This window comes from Saccopteryx leptura, unplaced genomic scaffold (genome assembly GCF_036850995.1).
Source record: "Saccopteryx leptura isolate mSacLep1 unplaced genomic scaffold, mSacLep1_pri_phased_curated manual_scaffold_47, whole genome shotgun sequence".
Classification (NCBI taxonomy): Eukaryota; Metazoa; Chordata; class Mammalia; order Chiroptera; family Emballonuridae; genus Saccopteryx; species Saccopteryx leptura.
In genome coordinates this window covers 177700-199078 of record NW_027095729.1, presented here as the reverse complement: position 1 = coordinate 199078, position 21379 = coordinate 177700, and the positions used below count along the sequence as shown (strand labels likewise).

Below are 21379 nucleotides of genomic sequence, written 5' to 3'. Positions count from 1 at the left end.
GCAGAGGTGTGGGCATGGGGGACACACTCCCACTAGGGTATAGGCAGAGGTATGGGCATGCATGGGGGGCACACTCCCACCAGGGTGTAGGCAGAGGTATGGGCATGCATGGGGGGCACACTCCCACCAGGGTATAGGCAGAGGTATGGGCATGCATGGGGGGCACACTCCCACCAGGGTGTAGGCAGAGGTGTGGGCATGGGGGGCACACTCCCACCTGGGTATAGGCAGAGGTATGGGCATGCAAGGGGGCACACTCCCACCAGGGTGTAGGGAGGATGTGGGCATGCATGGGGGGCACACTCCCACCAGGGTATAGGCAGAGGGGTGTGGGCATGCATGGGGGGCACGCTCCCACCAGGGTGTAGACAGAGGTGTGGGCATGCATGGGGGCACACTCCCACGCGGGTGTAGACAGAGGTGTGGGCATGCATGGGGGGCACACTCCCACCCAGGTGTAGGCAGGGGTGTGGGCATGCATGGGGGGCACACTCCCACCAGGGTGTAGGCAGAGGGGTGTGGGCATGCATGGGGGCACACTCCCACCAGGGTGTAGGCAGAGGTGTGGGCATGCATGGGGGCACACCCCCACCAGGGTGTAGGCAGAGGGGTGTGGGTATGCATGGGGGCACACTCCCACCAGGGTGTAGGCAGGATGTGGGCATGCATGGGGGCACACTCCCACCAGGGTGTAGGCAGAGGTGTGTGGGCATGGGGGGCACACTCCCACCAGGGTGTAGGCAGAGGTGTGTGGGCATGCATGGGGGGCACACTCCCACCAGGGTGTAGACAGGTGTGGGCATGCATGGGGGGCACACTCCCACCAGGGTGTAGGCAGGGGTGTGGCAGGTGCAGGCATGACTTCACCCCATCCTGGAGGTCACACAGCTGCTCCCCTGTGCTGGGCAGAGGCAGTTGAGCTGCAGATTGCTCACTGGCCAGGAGACCCAGGCCAAAGGCAGGGGGGAGGGTTTGCTGGAGCTGAATCTTCTGAAATTCGAAATTCGCAGTCTTCACAGTAGCTCCACAGTCACATGGTGCTTCCCTAGGGCGATGTGTAAAGGGCAGGGTTCTCAGCCTCTGCCTTCCCAGGGATGGCTTTACCTTCGACTTTCGACCCCCACCCCCCACCCTGGGTCTCTGTGTTCTGGGAGGGGGGGCAGACAGGACAGCTACAGTTCCCTGCAGCCTTCTGTTCTTCCCTGGCTGGTCTCAACTGGCTGTGGCATTTGTGCTGCTGGGGTTGGGGAAGGGGGTGAACGACGTGTTGGCAGAGTGTTGCAAAGGCCCTCTCTGCTCCTGGTCCTCCAGGAAGTGCGTGAGCACGTGCCCCTTGGGTTACTTCGGGGACACAGCAGCCAGACGCTGTCGCCGGTGCCACAGGGGATGTGAGATGTGCTCGGGCAGGGGTCCAACCCAGTGCCTGTCTTGCCGCCGCGGGTTCTACCACCATCAGGAGATGAACACCTGCGTGACCCTCTGTCCTGCCGGGTCTTATGCTCATGAAGGTAAATGCATGTTGCTGGGCATTGAAATGACGAGTCTACCCTTCCCTGGGCTGCGGTTCCCTCCCCGGTGGGACTTTCCTGCCCTCTGCCCCCTGTGCACCCGTCCCTCTGAGAAAGAACTCTGACCAGGGGAGGGAGGGCGCAATGGTGACTCTATAGAGCCTTCAGACCGGGCGCTACTGGCCAGTCTCACACAGACGTGGTCAGAGCAGGTGCACTGATGCTGACATGAACCTGCTGGTTTGTGGAATTTCACTTCTGAAAGTCAATGTCCGTTACTGAGGACAGGCAGAGAGACAGCTCAGGCCAGAGGCTCTCGGGTCAGCAATGACTGACATCAGACATCAGGGACTTCAGACATCAAAAGGGGTGCCCTGCCGCCTGCCCTGCACTGTCTCCCCTGCAGCCCTGGGTGTGTTGGCAGAGTGCTTGCACAGGCAGGTGGGGTTGGCGGATGGGTCGTCGGCTCCCACTTGTGGACTTGATGGTCGAAACTGGGTGAAGGGCCCTCTTAGGAAGACTTCCTGGGCTGCAGTGGGTGTGAGTGAAGACAGACAGTTTGAAGCCCCCCAGAAATGCGATGCTGCCCGCTGGCTAAAGAGGCTAGTGTTTGTGGTGCACTTGGCACACAGTGACCACATCCCCCAGAGGGGCCATCAGGACACATTGCTGAGAGGTGACAAAAGGTCCATGACTAATGATGACACAGGTGGGTCTCGAACTCAGAGCAGGGAATCCAGGTGGGTAGCTCTGCCAGTCTCAGGAAGTGGGCAGGGGTGGGGGACTCAGGGGCCCAGGACATCACTCGGTGTTTCATCAACTCGGTTCCCCGGGAAGAGGCAGAGAGAGCGTCTGGGTCAAGTGGATGGAGGGTCATTCCTAAACAAGGTAAAAGAAGCCACCGTTCTGCTGTGGTGATTATGCGTGTCTATATCCACGGTCACTGAGTGTTTAGTAAAGACCCCTGAGGACACGGGGTTGGGGCTCAGGGGCACCCTCAGGCTCCACCCTGACATGTGTGCAAAGGCCCTGAGTCATCTCTGCTCAGTCAGCCAGGAACTGGCTTCTGTTCTGTTGAAGTTAGCAGAACCGAGCTTGTGTCCTCTGGCCAGGGCCCCCCGCATTGTCTGTGGACTTTGGTTTATTGCAGAAAAAAGAGCTAAGAGCCCTGACATCTGACACGGGGCCTGTGGTCCTAACGTGGCTGCCTGATTCCTGCATCATTCGTCCTGGAGCTGACGCCCGGTGACGGCTGCTCTGTCAGCCCCGCTGGGGACAGGAGCCCCGTGGGCCCAGGTCTGACGTGCCGGCATTCTCCCACTTCCCTTCTCGTCTCTTCCTTCAGGTCAGAAAAAATGCCTGAAGTGCCACGCAAGCTGTAAGAGGTGCATGGGTGACACGGAGAAGTGCACTGTCTGCCAGGAGGGGTTCAGGTGAGACACGGAGTTCTACTCCTTCTCCTTTCTGTCACCTCTCTCTCTCGTTTCCACTCAACGATTTGCTGTGTTTTTGCAAATTCTCACAGAAAGCAAAATTTTCAGAAGCCTTTCAGGGTAAAGATGAAGAGTCTGTCCAAATTAGACTTGTTGTTGTCTCTGTTCTATCAAGTGCAACACACATCCTCTTTAAAAACATTGTACTGGGTTCATGATTTTTATCAGAATACTTTGAAATATTTGTTTGGCCCATTCAATGCAGCCAAACTGCATTTACTGCAACCAAATGCTCATTACCTGTTCCTCCAAGTAACCGTTTGGAATGACGCCATGGACCCTCCCGCAGTCCGGAAACAGGCTCTGCGTGTTAAAGGGAAGTGTCCACCTGCCATCCACACACCTCCAGGAAAGTCTCTTGAAATCACATCTTTGTTTCCTCTGGTAAAACGGGGGCGTGGAGCCACCCTGCCTTGGGGAGATGAGATGGGATGAGCTGTGTTGGGCCATAAATGATTTGCCACAGGGTCAGCCTGCCGTGGCAGCCCGTCTGGGACCCAGGGCCTGCGTGTGTGGGGATGGGCAGCTGTGGATGTGGCAGGGGCAGCTTGGATGGAGGCACTGGGGACAGACTGGGAAGGAAGCTCAGAAGAACTGACTGGGGTCACACAAAGGAGACAGAGTTGGGGGGAAGGTTGATGAGAACAGTGCTTCTCACCCCACAGAGTGCCCCCGAGTCACCGAGGCTGTTGTGAAAACGCAGATTCTGACCAGGCATCTCTGACTGGAGCCCGGGACTCTGCATTTCTGGCAGGCCCCCAGGGAGGAGGAGGATGCTGTGCCAGGCTGTGCCAGGCCCAGGCCCTCCCTGCCGGCCTCCCTGTCATCCAGGCTGAGGGCACCGGCAGAGGGGTTCCTTGGTGGAGGGTGTGAGGAGGAGCTGCACACCCATGTCTGGTCTCCACAGCGCCTCCGACGTGGGCGTCAACATCACTCATGTTTCTGCTGGGAGAGGAAGTTTCCCCGGGGAGCATGTAGCTGCTGCAGTGCCTTCCATGGGTCTGACTCTCTTTTCTGACCTGGTTGAGGGCAGGAGAGAAGCAGGCCCCCAGGGCCATGGGCACACCTGCTGTCCTCTAACCCTGTTAGGTGCACGAGGCAGGGTTGCGGCAGTGACAGGATGCATTAATGAACCAGTTCCCCAGGAGCAGAGGGGACACTGAGGTGGCCGCAGCAGGGGGCCCAGGAGCTGCAGTTGTGATGTCTCCTCCGGCCAGGGCTCCTCGACCCCAGGCTGGAAGCTGAAGGTGTCAGGGAAGCTCCATGGTTCCAAGTCAGTGGGACTCACCCCCACTGGGGAAGTGCTGCAGGGTCCCGGGGCCTCCTCTCTGTGCCCCTGGGTTCTGGAGGAGAGGACGTCAACCGCCCCCAGATGAACAGGGAGAAAACGCAGCGATGCAGACAGAGGCAGGGGTTTTATTGCCGGTAGTAACCCACAGGAAGCTCCCTTTTATTGCCCAGCGTCCTCGTGAGCCGAGGCTCCAAGTCATTGCTGCCCCATTAGAGCTGCGTCTCCTGCCACCCAGCTCTGAGGGCTGACGTGCAGGAAGAATGTGCGTTTAAGGACTGGATGGAACTGGCTCTGTGAGCAGGAAGGGCCTGGGTGTCTGCTGTCCATGGTTACCCCCGCCATACCCCTCATGCAGGATTCCGTGTGTCTGACGCACCCAGGACACCAGTCCCACATGTCGAGTGTCAGGTGCACTCACAGCGTGTGCATCGAGCACAGTGTGCTCTTGGGAGTGAAGAAGCAGAGTGTCTGATGTGTATTCACACTGCCCGGTGCCAGACTCTCACCAACATCTTATGAGTATTTGCTCATTTAGCCCCCAAAACAGCACTGCTGTGCAGGAGCCATGATTATCCCAACAAAGAGGAGAGGACATGGGGACTCGGAGAGGTTAGCGGACTTTTCTGGGGTCTGGGTCTGGTTGCACAGCTAGGACATGGCGGGGAAAGGACCTGGAGTGGACGGCCCAGTGACAGTCTCCTCCCTAAGCCTTGACCTTGGAGGTGCGAGAGGAGAAGGGGAGCCACAGAGGCAGGTCCTGCCGGGTCCCGGGAGGGGATTTGAGTTCAAGTTTATGGTGAAGGACAGAGGCGGGAGCCCATCCGGGTTTTGTAAGTGTTGTTAAGATTGCAGAGGGCTCGAGACAGTGAGACTGCCCACCTGTCACCAGGGGTGGCCCTCACACGCTCAAGTCCTCCTCTTGGGTCGGGTTCAGGTTTGGTTAGTGCCAGTGAGGAGAAGCCATCACAGACCAGGAGCGAATGGGAGGACCTTGCTGTCTGCACCAGGACCCGGGCCCTGGGGCTTCGGAGATGGACCCGGGTCCCGCCAGCCACCTGCTGGCAATGGTCCTGCTCTCGGGCCCAGGACAACCCTCCCAGCTGGACCTCCTCCAGAATCAGAACCGCTTTTCCGCTTATGTCGGCTCAGAACCTTTGTTAATTCAGAGAGCTGGGCTTCAGCGACTTGCATTTTCTCTCATGAAAGACCTTGAGGGCAAATCTTCATTTAATTAGAATTCGGAAGGGATGTCGAAATCTGCCTTTTTTCCCCCTCCGACAGCCTTGCATGGGGCAGCTGCGTCCCTGACTGTGAGCCGGGCACCTACTTCGATTCTGAGCTGGTCAAGTGTGGGGACTGCCACCACACCTGTCGCACCTGTGTGGGTGAGTTCACGACCACACAGGCCTGGGTTTCACTGTGCCGCGCCGTCCCGGGACCTGGGTGACGCAGGGGGGTGGCCGAACCCTCTTCAAACCAAGAAGGCCTTAGGATTCCTCAGTAGGCCAGGGGTTTGTAGCGGTAAAGTCACAGAGGCCCTGGCAGGGGCAGGAGGGAGGGGGGATAGGTTACTGTTTACAGGTGTGAAGTTTGAGTTTGGTAAGATGAAAATGTCTGTCTGGGGATGATGAATGGATGGATGGTGGTGATGGTTGCACAACATGTGAATGTACCTAATATCACTGAGCTATACAATTAAAAAGATTTTATGTTACCGACAGTATTACAGTTTTACAAGCTAAAAAAGAAAAGTCAGAATGTCATACTTTAAAAAAAATTTGTATCCTAGTCTGGATAGGTAGGTTGGTTAGAACATTGTCCTGAAGTACAGAGATTGCCGGTTTGGTTCCTGGTCAGGGCAGATACAGGACCAGATCGATGTTCCTGCTCTTTCTCTCTTCCTTCCTCTCCTTCTAAAATTGATAAAAAGAATTAAAGAATTTGCTTTCAGGCGCTCGGTCCTGGAGCGTCCGACACCCACTGGGACACAGAAGGCGGCAGAGCCCCGGCGGTGGCAGTGCGCGGGAGCAGCGCGGGCTGGGTCGCGGGGCGCAGAATAATCATGGGCCAGACTGGGAAGAAGTCTGAGAAGGGACTAGTGTGTTGGCGGAAGCGTGTGAAATCAGAATACATGCGGCTGCGACAGCTCAAGAGGTTCAGGCGAGCTGATGAAGTGAAGAGTATGTTTAGTTCCAATCGTCAGAAAATTGTGGAAAGAACGGAGATTTTAAACCAAGAATGGAAACAGCGAAGGATCCAGCCTGTGCACATCCTGACTTCTGTGAGCTCATTGCACGGGACCAGGGAGTGTTCGGTGACCAGTGACCTAGATTTTCCGACACAAGTCATTCCACTAAAGACTCTGAACGCGGTTGCCTCAGTGCCCATAATGTATTCGTGGTCTCCCCTGCAGCAGAACTTCATGGTGGAAGATGAAACTGTTCTACATAACATTCCTTATATGGGTGATGAAGTTTTAGACCAGGATGGGACTTTCATTGAAGAACTAATAAAAAACTATGATGGAAAAGTACATGGGGATAGAGAGTGTGGGTTTATAAATGATGAGATCTTTGTGGAGTTGGTGAATGCTCTTGGCCAGTACAATGATGATGACGACGATGACGGAGATGATCCCGATGACAGAGAGGAAAAGCAGAAAGACCTGGAGGAGAACCGAGATGATAAAGAAAGCCACCCACTGCGGAAATTTCCTTCCGATAAAATTTTTGAAGCCATTTCCTCAATGTTTCCAGATAAAGGCACAGCAGAAGAACTAAAGGAAAAGTATAAAGAACTCACCGAGCAGCAGCTCCCAGAAGCTCTTCCTCCTGAGTGCACCCCGAACATAGATGGACCAAACGCCAAATCCGTCCAGAGGGAGCAGAGCCTGCACTCGTTCCACACGCTCTTCTCTCAGCGGTGCTTCAAGTACGACTGCTTCCTACATCCTTTTCATGCAACACCCAACACTTAAAAGCGGAAGAACACAGAAACGGCCTTGGACAACAAGCCATGTGGACCACAGTATTACCAGCATTTGGAGGGAGCCAAGGAGTTTGCGGCCGCCCTCACTGCTGAGCGGATCAAAACGCCCCCCAAACGCCCTGGGGGCCGCCGCCGATGTGGGCGGCTCCCCAACAACAGCAGGCCCAGCACCCCCACCATTAACGTGCTGGAGTCCAAGGACACGGACAGCGACTGGGAGGCCGGGACCGAGACAGGCGGCAAGAACAACGACAAAGAGGAGGAGGAGAAGAAGGACGAAACGTCCAGCTCCTCTGAAGCGAATTCTTGGTGTCAGATGCCCATAAAGATGAAGCCAAACAGCGAGCCCCCCGAGAACGTGGAGTGGAGCGGAGCCGAGGCCTCCATGTTCCGGGTCCTCATTGGCACCTACTATGACAACTTCTGCGCCATTGCCAGGTTAATCGGGACCAAAATGTGCAGGCAGGTGTACGAGTTCCGGGTCAAAGAGTTGAGTATCATAGCACCTGCTCCCGCTGAGGATGTGGACACCCCTCCGAGGAAGAAGAAGAGGAAACACCGGTTGTGGGCTGCACACTGCAGGAAGATACAGCTGAAAAAAGACGGCTCCTCTAACCACGTTTACAACTACCAACCCTGTGACCATCAACGGCAGCCTTGTGACAGTTCGTGCCCTTGTGTGATAGCACAAAATTTTTGTGAAAAGTTTTGTCAGTGTAGTTCAGAGTGCCAGAACCGTTTTCCTGGGTGCCACTGCAAGGCACAGTGCAACACCAAGCAGTGCCCCTGCTACCTAGCTGTCCGTGAGTGTGACCCTGACCTGTGTCTGACGTGTGGGGCCGCTGATCACTGGGACAAGAATGTGTCCTGCAAGAACTGCAGCATCCAGTGGGGCCCCAAGAAGCACTTACTGCTGGCGCCATCGGACGTGGCTGGCTGGGGCATTTTCATCAAGGATCCTGTGCAGAAGAACGAGTTCATCTCGGAGTACTGTGGAGAGATAATTTCTCAAGATAAAGCTGACCGAAGAGGGAAAGTGTACGATAAATACATGTGCAGCTTTCTCTTCAACTTGAATAATGATTTTGTGGTGGATGCAACCTGCAAGGGTAACAAAATTCGTTTTGCAAATCATTCAGTCAACCCAAACTGCTATGCAAAAGTCATGATGGTCAACGGCAACCACCGGATAGGGATCTTCGCAAAGAGAGCCATCCAGACTGGTGAAGAGCTGTTTTTTGATTACAGGTACAGCCAGGCCGACGCCCTGAAGTACGTGGGCATCGAACGGGAGATGGAGATCCCTTGACGTCCGCTACCTCGTCCCTCCTCCGGACAGCTGCCTTAGCTTCAGGAACCTCGAGTACTGTGGGCAATCTAGGAAAAGAAGATGCAGTTTAAAATTCTCAATTTGCAAAGTACTGTAAGAATAATTTATACTAATGAGTTTAAAAATCAACTTTTTATTGCCTTCTCACCAGCTGCAAAGTGTTTTGTACCAGTGAATTTTTGCAATAATGCAGTATGGTACATTTTTCAACTTTATGAATAAAGAATACTTGAACTTCTAAAAAAAAAAAAAAAGAATTTGCTTTCATTGAATTGAGGGGGGGGAGGAAGTGGGAAGTGGGGGAGAGAGAGAAAAGTCAACTGATTTTACTTAGTTCGATTTTAGTTGTGTGATCATTGGTTGCTTATAAGTGTTCTGACTGGAGATTGAACCTGTGACCTTTGGCATGCCGGGTTGACCTTCTATCCAGCCAGGGCCACTGGGGTGCTCTTAGAATGATCAGCCTGGGTTTCCCAGCTGAGCAGGCTGCGGACTGCTCGTGAGCGGGCCTGTCTGCAGCTCCGTGCTTGCACTAGAAGGCACAGTCCTGGACGCGATGCTGTAGACTCAGAGACGAGGGTGGTTCAGGTGCTGAAGGGAAGGAGGCTTTAAAACAGTGCCCTCGTTCTGTGTACCTGTCTTTGCTTATTGTGAACACTTTAGTCACAGAGAAAACTACTTCCATAAGAAAGTTTATGTCTGCCTGACCTGTGGTGGCGTCGACCTGGAAATGCTGAGGTCGCCTGTTCAAAACCCTGGGCTTGCCTGGTCAAGGCACATATGGGAGTTGATGCTTCCAGCTCCTCCCCCCCTTCTCTCTCTGTCTCTCTCTGTCTCTCCCTCTCCTCTCTAAAATGAATAAATAAAAATAAGAAAAAAAAAAAAAAAAAAAAAAAAGAAAGTTTATGTCTTAAAATTCCCCACCGAGATGACAGCACAGATGTCTCCCAGGCACCGTGTTTATGTAGAACAGTGAGAATGCCTTTGCTTTATTAAGCTTCGTGCTGTGAGTCATTTGCACTTGGGTGTGGGAACGTGTCCAGAGTCTGTGGTCTCAGACGTGTTCCCAGCTGTCTTCTCCCGAGTCTCCTTCCTCACCCAGCACTGTCGTCCTTGTTCTGAGAATTGCCCGTTAGGTGGAGCTCGTTGCTGCTGTCACCATCGAGAATCAGGTGTCTGCTAGGTCACAGTTGCCGTAGCCCAGGTCCTGGGAGATGGGGCATGATGGGTGCCTCTCCTACTGTGGACATGTGACCCCACGTGGCTGTAGGCTGTGCTCTCCAGCAGTGGGCACCCTGGAACCCTTGCAGCCAGGAGGAGACGTCCCTTCTGGGCCCCCCTGGAAGCCCCATGGAGCTGGGCCCAGCACAAGGAGCACAGTGGCTGCTCCCAGCTGTTTACCCTGCAGCCTTTATTATTATTATTATTATTATTATTATTATTATTATTATTGTATTTTTCTGAAATGAGAAGCGGGGAGGCAGAGAGACAGACTCCCACATATGCCTGACCAGGATCTACCTGGCATGCCCACCAGGGGGTGATGCTCTGCCCATCTGGGGCATTGCTCTGTTGCAACTGTAGCCATTCTAGAACCTGAGGTGGAGGCCATGGAGCCATCCTCAGCACCCGGGCCATCTTTGCTCCAATGGAGCCTTGGCTGCGGATGGGGAAGAGAGAGAAAGGAAAGAGAGGGGTAAGGATGGAGAAGCATATGGGCACTTCTCCTGTATGCACTGACCAGGAATTGAACCCGGGACTTCCACATGCCAGGCTGATGCTCTACCACTGAGCCAACTGGCCAGGGCTGCCTGTGGCCTTTTTGTCTCTTTCTTATTCTTTGTTTCTGAGACTCGGTACCTGGCCCAGGTTGACTGAAGAGCATTGCTGACGTCACTCAGTCAAATGTCACAGACACTTGAATCTGTAAGCCTCAGGCCTGTGCTGTGCTAATGCTTTTGCCGTCAGTATTTCCACTCACTGTTCTTTTCCTGTGGCTCCGGATGGCTGGTGGCTGACAGTGTCCAGCCTCTGCTGGCTCTCCCTCACTGCAGCCCCTCTGTCACCGCAGGGTTTGTACCCAGCAGACCTACGGTGTTTGGATGTCTGCCCTCCTCCCTGTGCCCGCCTGCCCGGGTTCTTTCTGAGATCCTGGGACGTGTGTATCTATCCATGGCAGCCTCGGGGACAGGGACCCCATTTCCGTGCTTCGTGTCCTGTGTGCGCTGTGTCAGAAGCACCTGTCCTTGGCCACCACGCCCTCCCCGGGAGCCCCACTTGTTTCTTCTCTGTTCTGTCATCTGTACCAAACACCTGTCCACACCTTTCCCACCAGATGTCATCTTTCCATCTCTCTGTCATGTACACGGTTCTGTCCAACAGAAATAGGGTGCATTATAAGTTTTCTAGAAAAGCAGGGGAAAATCATGCTAATATAATATCATAATTAACCCTACGTATCTGAAATACTGTTGTTTGAATATATCATCAATGTAAAAAAACGACTATCTCTTCTGCTGAGGCTCTGAAATCCAGTCTGTGTATGTATCGTGGGCTCACAGTACATGTCCATTTGGTATGGTCACATGTCCAGTCATGGAGCCATGCGTGGCCTGGTCCTGTGGGAAAAGAAGCCTGTGGAATCATGGCTACCAACATGACTCAGATGGGGGGGGGGAAGCGTGGGGCTCAGGCCTCCGTGTTCCCAGCTGTGAGGGGTGGGCCGACCTCCCAGAAGCGAGTGAGAGCCAAGTGCAGACACAGTGGGCACCTGAAGTCCAGCTGTGGTGGTGGCCAGGGGACAGATGAGCAGCAGTCGCTCCTAGAGACCCTGTAGCAGGCCTGGGACACAAGGTGGGCGGGCAGTCCCTGATAGCTGCTTCTTTTCCCACAGGACCCAGCAGAGAAGAGTGTATTCACTGTGCCACAAACCTCTACTTCCAGGACTGGCAGTGTGTGCCTTCCTGTGGCGAGGGCTACTACCCAGGGGAGATACTGGGTCTACCCCGCAAAGTGTCCCGAAGGTATGTGCCCATCGACGGTCTTCCCAGTCAGACCTAGACCTCCGGGAACGTTGGTGCCTGTGCCACTGAGGGGTGGTGAGAGGGCCGAGGTGGGCAGTCCCCTTGCCCAGGAGCTGGGGGACTGCTGTGCAGCATCTCGCCTCTGAGGTGGGCAAGCAGAAACCGTTCTCAGAGCAGGGGACGCCTGCAGGCAAGGTGCACCTCCTGTGTGCCAGGCACCGTGTAGCTGGGACAGGGCAAGAAGCAGACCCAGGTACCTGCTTGGAGGTGCTCACACCCCAGTAGCAGAGCCCTGGGGCCCCCAGCTGTGCCACGGTCAGGATGCATCCACACAGTAGGACAGGAAGCGGGCAGTGGACCTGTGTGCTGGGGAGACCAGTCCCCGGGAGCTCAGCTCAGAAAAGGCATCAGGTGGAGCCCTGGCCCAGATGTGGCCCCAGAGCAGGACATCCCCCCTCACCCCTGCTCCCACTCCAGACAAGAGGCCACAGCACCACCCAGGAAGGTCAGTCTGGTGGGTAGCAGCAGTCCCCAGGCCAGCTCCAAAATCAGCTTTGTCACATACCTGGAGGGGCGTTGTCCAGAGCCCGCAAGTGCATAGGGATGTCCAGGTGACAGAGATGGAGCCTTGGAGGCCGGGGCCTGTCAGCCTTGGGCATGCTCTGCTCTGTGGACAGACTGTCCTCGCCGGCCCGGGGAAGAGAGCGGTCAGACGGGAGGAAGGGTGTGCAGACGCTTGGCCAGGGTGTGAGCCCATCGCAGGAGACACGGCCACAGCGAGGGGCAGGGGTCTGGAGGGCAGGGGCCTGGAGAGGGTGGGCCTCCTCTCTGTTTGGCAGCGGGAACACGTGTCCCCGCACAGGTGTGATGAGAACTGCCTGAGCTGTGAGGGCTCCAGCAGAAACTGTAGCCGATGTAAGCAGGGCTTCACGCAGCTGGGGACCTCGTGCATCACCAACCACACCTGTAGCAACGGTGAGCTCTCGCGAGTGACAGGTGCACCCTGCCCCACATTACCTGCGGGATTGCCCTCGAGGAGTAAGCCCACTGGCTTCGGGTCACAAGGGGATGGAAAAGAACACATGGAAAAGGCAGCCCTCTGAGCAGACATGCTTCCCCTCCTTTGCCCTCCTGCCCTCCCAGGCCTCCTCTAGTCTCCCTCCCTCCCCTTCAGGCCACTCAGGTTGACCAGACACACTCCTGCCACAACCCAGCTACTGGTGATTGGTTTGTTGAATGCCTTTTAGAAATGATTTTGTCCTTGTACCGTTCCACTCAAAGCTTGTTTTACTGAGAAATTGGCATAACATAAAGAGTAACTTTTGCTTAAAGATACATAGAGTGCACCTGCAAGATAGCTTAGTAGCAACATAATATCAGAAGGCATTAATTGCTATTGCTGCTATGGATCCCACCACATTCCTCTCCTTATTCTTGGAAAATACAAAAATCTCATGAGAATGTTTTACTGAGAAAAGCCCAGCAACTGCCTTCAGTCACAAAACAAGTCTTTTAACAAAACATTCTTTACTTGCCGGCTGTGCTCCCATCCAAGGTCACAAAACGGGCCACTCCACTACGCCTTACCTAAGATTCTAATGTCTAGTTAAACTTTATTTATTTACTATATTCATACACTAGTTAGGTTCTAACTTTATTCTTTCTAACATGATTAATAAGAAGAAATTCTCCTACAAACTTAACCCTTTATGAGGGATATCATGGCCAGCCTCTTATGTTTATGAGCCCAGTTCAAGGGGCTTACAGGCTTTTCTGTGGAACTTACACCTTCTGTCTCATTTCCAAAGAAATTGCTACGAATCTACAGGGAAAGCACGGTACTATTATCCCTGTGCCATAAATAATAGCACACACCCAGGAAAGGGGGGATATAAGGCCAGATTAATTCAAAAGGTCAAAGGGGGAAGTATTGTTGTGCCTTTCCTCTGCAGTGACTTTGTCAACCCACAGCTATTAGTCTTCACTGCGGTGACTTTATCAACCAGCAGTCATTGGTCTTCTTCTGCTGTGACTTTGTCAACCAGCAGTTGTGGATCTTCTCCTGCTGTGACCTTGTTAGCCAGCATTAGTGGATCGGCTCCCGACACACTCTCCCTCCTCCTGTGACCCCTTGGCCTGGAACACCACCGGGGCCAGCACCGTGGGGTGGTCAGAACAACCAAACAGGCCCCCAAGTCTGACATGTGCCCTTTCTCTCTTGGGGGCCCCAGCCGATGAGACGTTCTGTGAGATGGTGAAGTCCAATCGGCTCTGTGAGCGAAAGCTCTTCATTCAGTTCTGTTGCCGCACGTGCCTCCTGGCTGGTTAGGGACCCTACTACCCGCAGAGGGACAGGCCGCTCCCATCCATCCCGTCCACCTGCCTGCAGACTGGGCCAGAGTCCGTTTCCAGGGAGCCCCCTGACCTGCCAGCTCTGCCCTGCCGGGAGCAAGTCCTTTAGCAGCATCTCGGGGCACCCAGACCGGGAGGGGGGGGCCTTCAGGAGGTGTTCCAGGAGCAGCGATGTCCTCAGCTACACAGCGTTCTCTGACAAACCCAGCATGTCCTGGGAGTCCACAGCATCAGCTCCAGGGCAGCCTTGGGACCAACAGTTTACTGAACCTTGAAGACCAAAGCAGAAAGTCAAGACACAGCCTCTCTCCCCGGGCTTTAGAGCAGCAACCGTAATCTCAGCCACCAGGTCCCGCCCACAGAACCTGGCTGTGCCAGGTGGGAAGAAGGAGGAGCCCCACACCTGCTCCTCCAGCTGCCACAGAGCTGTGTGGGGGACGGCTTGGCCAGATCGTAAAAGAGATAGATCTAGGGGCATCAAGTGTCTGACCACTGGGGTCAGAGCTTCTTTTTCTACCTAGTCAGCGGCTTCTGAAATCGCTGTGGGGGCTCAGACAGCCAGATTCCAGACCCCGAGGGGGAGGTTCTCTCTTTCCTGGAGCCTTCTCCTTTGAGTGAGCCCAGCGTCCCTATCACCACCTCTGTCTGTGTCTCTAGGGCTCTCATGGCCCAAATGCCCACCTCCAGCTGACCCAGAGCTTCCTGAGGAGGGTCCGCAGGAGTCGTCCAGGGTCAAGCAAAGGTGCCCCAGGTCCAGCGATTCCTCTCGCCCAGAATTGTTCACCTGACACGTCCCAGGTTGCGGAACTGCTACCGAAGCCGATGTGGCCGCTGCTCCTGCAGAGACTTGCTCTCCAGGTGGCTGTCCCTGTGTCCGACTGTCCCAGGAGCCTGGCGGTGCACTTGGGTCTCTTTCTGCCAAACCTGTGTAGGCATTTTATAAGCTATGTGTTCTGATTTTTACCGATATTAATTATTTTGACAAATATTTCATATATTTTCATTGAAATGCACAGATCTGCTTGATCGACTCCCTGTGACAGGGGAGTAACATTTGCCTTAAATTTTTTCGAGCTTGTACGTCTCCATTTGGTTCTGCTTCCCCTTTGTACACATCCGACTTGTCCCTGTGAGCTGGGGAAACCAGCAGGTGTTGACTGAACCCACAAATCCGAAGAGGAAATCCACAGAGCAAATACAGTGTTAACCTTAAATTAATAAAAGAGTTAACATCCCACCACTGAGGAGCCTGTGTTTATTTGTGAGGCACAATGATCAACGTGGGTGCTGACCGGTGTGTGCAGTGGCTTTATTTGGGGTTTCTGGATCTCTCCATTGTCATTCTGGGGGGGAGTCCTGGAGCATTAAGGATGTCACTGTAACAGAGGCATGGGAGGAAGTCTGGAGATGTGAGAGCTTGTGGGGCAGTCGCAGCACACGGGTTGCTCCTCACCGAGAGCTGCCAAGGGGGATGGAGTTGGGTTTCTGCACAGACTGAAGTCCCCCACCCACGGGTTCCATGCTGCCCGCATTCTTGCTGCGGCCTCGTGACAGGGCCAGGCACTTGGGCTCGCTGGGAACCCTTGGGCTGCAGATGACAGAAATGCCCCAAATGGAACTGATACAGGAAGAAAGAAAAGTGGGTGAAGGTCATTATTTTGGAATTTCAGGGCTGACCCAGAATTTCAGGGAAGGGCACAGCTGGGCCTTGGGAACCTTGGGACCAGCACTCATGTTCCCTGGACCCTCTTTGCAGGGTAGCAGTGTCCTCCTCTCCAGTGGACGGGACAAACGACAGAAACACGCACTTCTTCCAGGTGAAATTGGGACAACCTCCAACCCCCCCAAACAGCCTTTCTGTATCTGCTTCTCACCTGTGGTTGCTCCGCCCTGCACCCGTGCTCCCTTGTCCCATCAGCCATGGCCGCAGGGACAGGCGTGCAGCAGAGCCCGGCTGCAGGGAGTTCCCCCAGGGACAGCTCTCAGAAAGCACAGCTCACACGAGCGTGAATTGACCAGAGTTGTCAACAGGAGGAGTGAAGAAATGAGTGTGTTTGGGGGACTGTAGACAGGACCAGGCTGAATATTGGTAAGGATTCAACCTTGCCTGACCGGTGGTGGCACAGTGGACCTGGGACGCTGAGGACCCAAGTTCGAAACCCTGAGGTCACTGGCTTGAGTGCAGGATGATCAAGATTATCCCAAGGTTGCTGGCTTGTGCAGAGGTTCACTGGCTTGGCCTGAGCCCCCTGTCAAAGCACATGAGAAAGTAATCAATGAACAACTGAAATGTTGCAACTATGACTTAATGCTTCTCATCTCTCCCTTCAGTTCTCTCTCTCACTCAAAAAAAAAAAACCCAAAAGATTTAGAACCAATAGGGCTAAATAATTAGAAAAAAACGTTTTATTCCCCACTGACTGACACGAGACTAGGATGGGTAAGCAAAAGAAAGGCTTAGGTGTTACTACAACAGTCAGGGGTCCCCAGACTTTTTACAGAGGGGGCCAGTTCACTGTCCCTCAGACCTTTGGAGGGCTGCCACATACAGTGCTCCTCTCACTGACCACCAATGAAAGAGATGCCCTTTCCGGAAGTGCAGTGGGGGGCCAGATAAATGGCCTCAGGGGGCTGCATGCGGCCCACAGGCCGTAGTTTGGGGACGCCTGTATTACTATTTTAAAATTATGTTTCTGCTAGTACATTTTATTCCAAAATGTAAATGGTTTTTCTTTGTTGCAGATTAATAACAAAAATTTAAGTTATTCCAAAAAGGTGTAAACTACTATTTTAAGCATATACCTTTCTACACAATTCTACATACACATTTTCTTTTTTCTATTTTTGGTGAATTTAATTTACTATTTTCGGTTTTTAAGGACACAAATCTTGAGAACTTTCAGCTTCTTTCTCTAATATTTGAATTTAAGAATGCACACTTGCCCATCATTTTTGGTTAGTTGTATTTTTATTATTCAGTTGAAATTATTTTGTAATTGTGATGGTTATATATTTTGGGGGTTATTTATACTTTATATAATTTTAATTCATTGAAGTTCCTTGATACTTGCTTTATAATAACAATTTGGTTACTTTAAAAAACGTTCCAAGTGTGTGTTTTTGCTGCCACCTCGTGTGCATCTTGGGAATAACAGCTTAGTGCGCATCAGTAAATTTAGCTGTAGTGGATTATCTATGAATGTTGAATGCAATTTTATGTGGATGTGTATTTCATAACTTTTAAACATAAGGACTTTCTAGGTGCCTTTTGTTACTGATTTCCACATTAACTGAAATTAGGTAAAAAAACATACTTTAATTTAAAATTTTTAAATTGCTCAAAACTTGCTGTTTAGTATGCTATGGTCAGTTTTTAAAATATCCCAAGTGAGCTTCTCTGCTGTCATCTCTTGGTGCGCATTTTGGGAGAAACAGCTTAGTGCTGTTTAACAGGGAGAGTTGTTGAGTATAGTGGATGATCTGAGTATTGAATCCAATTTGCTGCTCATGTAGTTTTTTATACCCATACTGATTTTTGGGGGGATGTGTGTGTGGAAGGTCTGTGGGTTCTGAAAGATGTGTGCTCTGTAGCTGTGTTCTATAGGCATTTAATTTACGTTATTAAGTGTGTGTGAACTAGAAACTTCCTGGTATATTGAACTTACCACTATGAAGTTCTCCCCTTTATTTCTAGTATTGCTTTTGCATATAAGTCTATTGTATGTTATTACATAATTTTCATTTGGTTGATTTTTGCATAACATATCTTTTTCCATTCTTTCCCTGTTAATCTCTGTACTCTGCTGTTTTAGGTGGCTCCCAGTGTTTTATCTGAGTTATGAATGGTTATTAAAATGAATTGGTTTTGGTGGAGGACATGATGTCATTGTGCAGTATTTTCCCCATTCAGTGGTCCCAATGCCACTTATTCTATAATATATAATACATATTTTCCCATTGATGCAAGGAGACATCTTTACCATAGAAAAATTTCATATGAATTTGAGTCTGTTACTTTACATTTTATTCTGTTCCATCAACTCATTTATTTATAACATTTCCCCCTACTGTTTTAATTAATGTGGCTCCATAATACAATACATTTTTGCATCTTGTTGTGCTAGCTTCTATTCATTATTTTCTAGGATTTTGTTTTCAATTCTTTAACAAGTGAACTTAAAATGAGCTTATTTTAGTTTAAAAAACCTACCTGCTATTGTAATTCACATCATAATATATTTATAGACAACTTTGGAAAATGTATATCCTTATATATTTTTTGTATCCAAGAATAGGATGTGAATTTTTACTTGTTCACATATCTTTTATTGGGTAGTATGTTAAAATGTCATTCATGCAAATTGTGCACATTCATGTTCAGTTTGGTTATCGGTCCAGTTTCTATTGGATCCTTTCTTTGATTAGATCTTCAACTTGCTGTTTGTACACAAAAAGGATATTTATTTCAGCATGTTATTCCCACCTCAGTTTAATAAATTCTATGATTTGTAATAATTTTTAAGTCAATCCTCATGTGTTATCGAGGAAAATTAGCTATTGTGCACTAATAAAATTACTTTGCTTTAGCTGTATAAAAACATAAAAATAGTAAAAACATCATGAATAAATGAGGTATTGTGAGGAGTTAGAAAAATTATTTTTGTTATACGTTTATTAAGGATTATGCACAATAGTAACAAGATTGTTAGCATTTTTAAATGAGTTCAAGTCCTGGAACCATGGTGTTCTAGAAATGAGAAGTACTTTATAATTGAAAAGTGCAATGGCAGAGAAAGTTTGCAGGCTAGTGCAAACTTCTGCCTGAAGGGCAATTTGCATGTGAAGCGCCTATACATGAAAGACTTTAGGCTGCTGTTTTAAATTTGAATCCAGACCCTGGCCAGATGGCCCAGTAGATAGAGCATCATTCTTACACACCGAGGTCACAGGTTTGATCCCCAAATCAGTGAATGCACAACTCTATGGAACAACTAAGTAGAACAATGACTTGATGCTTCTCTATCTCTCTGAAATCAATGGGGTAAAAATTGACCCTAGTTAACTGCCAGCAGCCCTTCTTTGTAGGTGTCTTTTTTCTTACTATCCACCTATGTGTCAAATGGTGTGTGAGTTGCACGGGGTCCCCTGGGAAGAGGGATAGAGAAGGCATGGAGGAGAATTCTTCAGCCCAGCTCCAGTCAGCTATTGAGCAGAGGGGGTGCCTGGGGAAGTAGGTGTCCTAGTGACCTCAGGACAAAATCTCCAGCCTGGCTCGAGTTTAGTGTGCGAGGAACAAACAGAGTGGGGGCCCCAGGAAAGTAGCCAGGACAGACCGCGAAATCTCCACCCGTGCTCCAGTGAGCATGTTAGGGGCTGCGGGGGTGCCCGGGGAAGGAGGTAGTGGAGACCTGGGAGCAAAATTCAGCGTGTGTTCTGGTCAGGGGTGAAGAATTGAGGTGTGAGTCAGACCCAGACTTGAGAGGAACAGCGGTGTGGGTGTGAGAAGGCCTCAGATGCGCCTCTGGATCCAGACAGGGGCTGGGAGACCAGTAGCGCCCAACAGAGGAGCAAAGACACACACACACACACACACACACACTGGGAGACCAGTAGCGCCCAACAGAGGAGCAAAGACACACACACACACACACACACACACACACACACACACACTCGCACACACACTGGGAGACCAGTAGTGCCCAACAGAGGAGCAAAGACACACACACACACACACACACACACACACACTCTCGCAGCGCCGCACAGGGAGTCGGGGACAACAAGCAGCGACAAACACTCCCCAAGCCCAACCGAAGCGCGCGCCTGAACAGGAAAAGTCGGCAGTCTTCGCGGTCTTCGCAGTCAGAAGACCGCTGAGGTGGGGGTGGGGGTGTGTGTGGGGGTCCTTTCCGCTTGCTAGACCCCGCCCCGGCCGCCTGGACTAGGAGGGCCGAGGAGCGCGCAGAGCCCAGGACAGGGAGGGGCACGGACTGCCGAGGAGCGGGGCGGCCGGCGCGGAACAACTGGGTCTCTCTCTCTCTCTCTCTCTCTCTCTCTCTCTCTCTCTCTCTTCCGGACGGCGAACTCTGGCGAGGGCAGGACATCTCCTTGTGGGAGGGTCAGTCCTTGGAAAGGAGCTCCATCCTCGCCTTAGACAGGAGCTTTCTCCTCGGAGAGGGGTAACTCCCTGGAGAGGGTCTCCCTCCTAGGATTTGGTGACCTTCCCAGTAAGGGGCCCTTCGTCTGTAGAGTGGCTCTCCTTCCAGGGAGGGGCGGACCGTCCCAGGAGACGTTTCTATAGAGGGACAGCCTCTCTAGTGAGGGGAGGGAGACTTTCCCCGCCCCCCAAGGTTTCTCTTGTCAACTTAAGTAACGTCAAAACCTGTAGAATTTTTATGAGTTTATTTGAGCCAAACTGTCGACGATTGCTGGTAGTCAAAGTCTCAGCGGATTGATAAAATGATCTGTTAAATGGCATTTTGCCCTGTATTTTGTACATCAGAATCAAAGCAGAAGACAAGGAGGTTACATGAAATTGATTAGTGACAGATTAGGGAGACACCAAGAACGAGAACGCAAAGCAGGGAAATCTGTGGGAGTGATTAAAAGTAAAAATGTATATAATTAAATTTCTTTTACGTAGGCAGTAATAAGGGTGCTAAAAATGACCGTGATAACAACAATGGGGGTGGTTGGCTTCTGCTCTGGTGATATGCTTGCTCTGAGGAGTGCAGGAAAAAGTTACCCTTACATTTCAAAGGCGTGCTATTGTTAGGTAAGATAACAGGCACCAGGGCAGGAAAAGGGGAGGGGGAACAAAGGGGTTTTATCTCACCCACTGAAGGAGGGAGTCAGCAGTCATACAGTCTGCTAGAACAAAATCACCAGATGTCCAAATGGCTTTGAAACACTACGTTGGTCAGTGTATCAGCAAAAGGGAGCCTTGGAAGTTAGTTAAAAAGTATATGACTTCCAGGACCCCAGCAGGTAGTGGTGCTCAGATTAGCTGAGTTGCCCACTTGTGCCTTGTGCCAAGTGTAAGGTTGGTGGATAATGGGGATGGTCACATGGGGAACCCAGACCTGCGAACTTTGGCTAGGACCGCCCACAACCAAGCGCACCAAAAGAAGCTTCGCAGGAACCCTTTGGGAAAAAAACGACTGTCTGCCAGCCAGTGAGATTTCACCACGTCATATTAGCTTGACTTCCCTAGAGGGACCCTTTAAATATCTCCCACGCAGCTTAATCCTTGCGACTTCCCTGGCCTCCATCTCCTCCATCTTTCTTTCTTCAGGGCCAGGGAACCTCGTGGGGCGGGATGTGCTGTACTCAATAAAGCCTTTTGTTATTCCACACTTTGTGGCTCTGGCCCCTTCCTTCTTTCTCGGTGG

The 21379-nt window shown here is 51.7% G+C and overlaps 1 pseudogene; it reads left to right on the top strand.

The window, feature by feature from the left end:
• Positions 1-6530: 6530 nt before the first annotated feature.
• LOC136387022 (histone-lysine N-methyltransferase EZH2 pseudogene) lies at positions 6531-8843 on the top strand (annotated as a pseudogene).
• The last annotated feature ends 12536 nt before the right edge of the window (positions 8844-21379 follow it).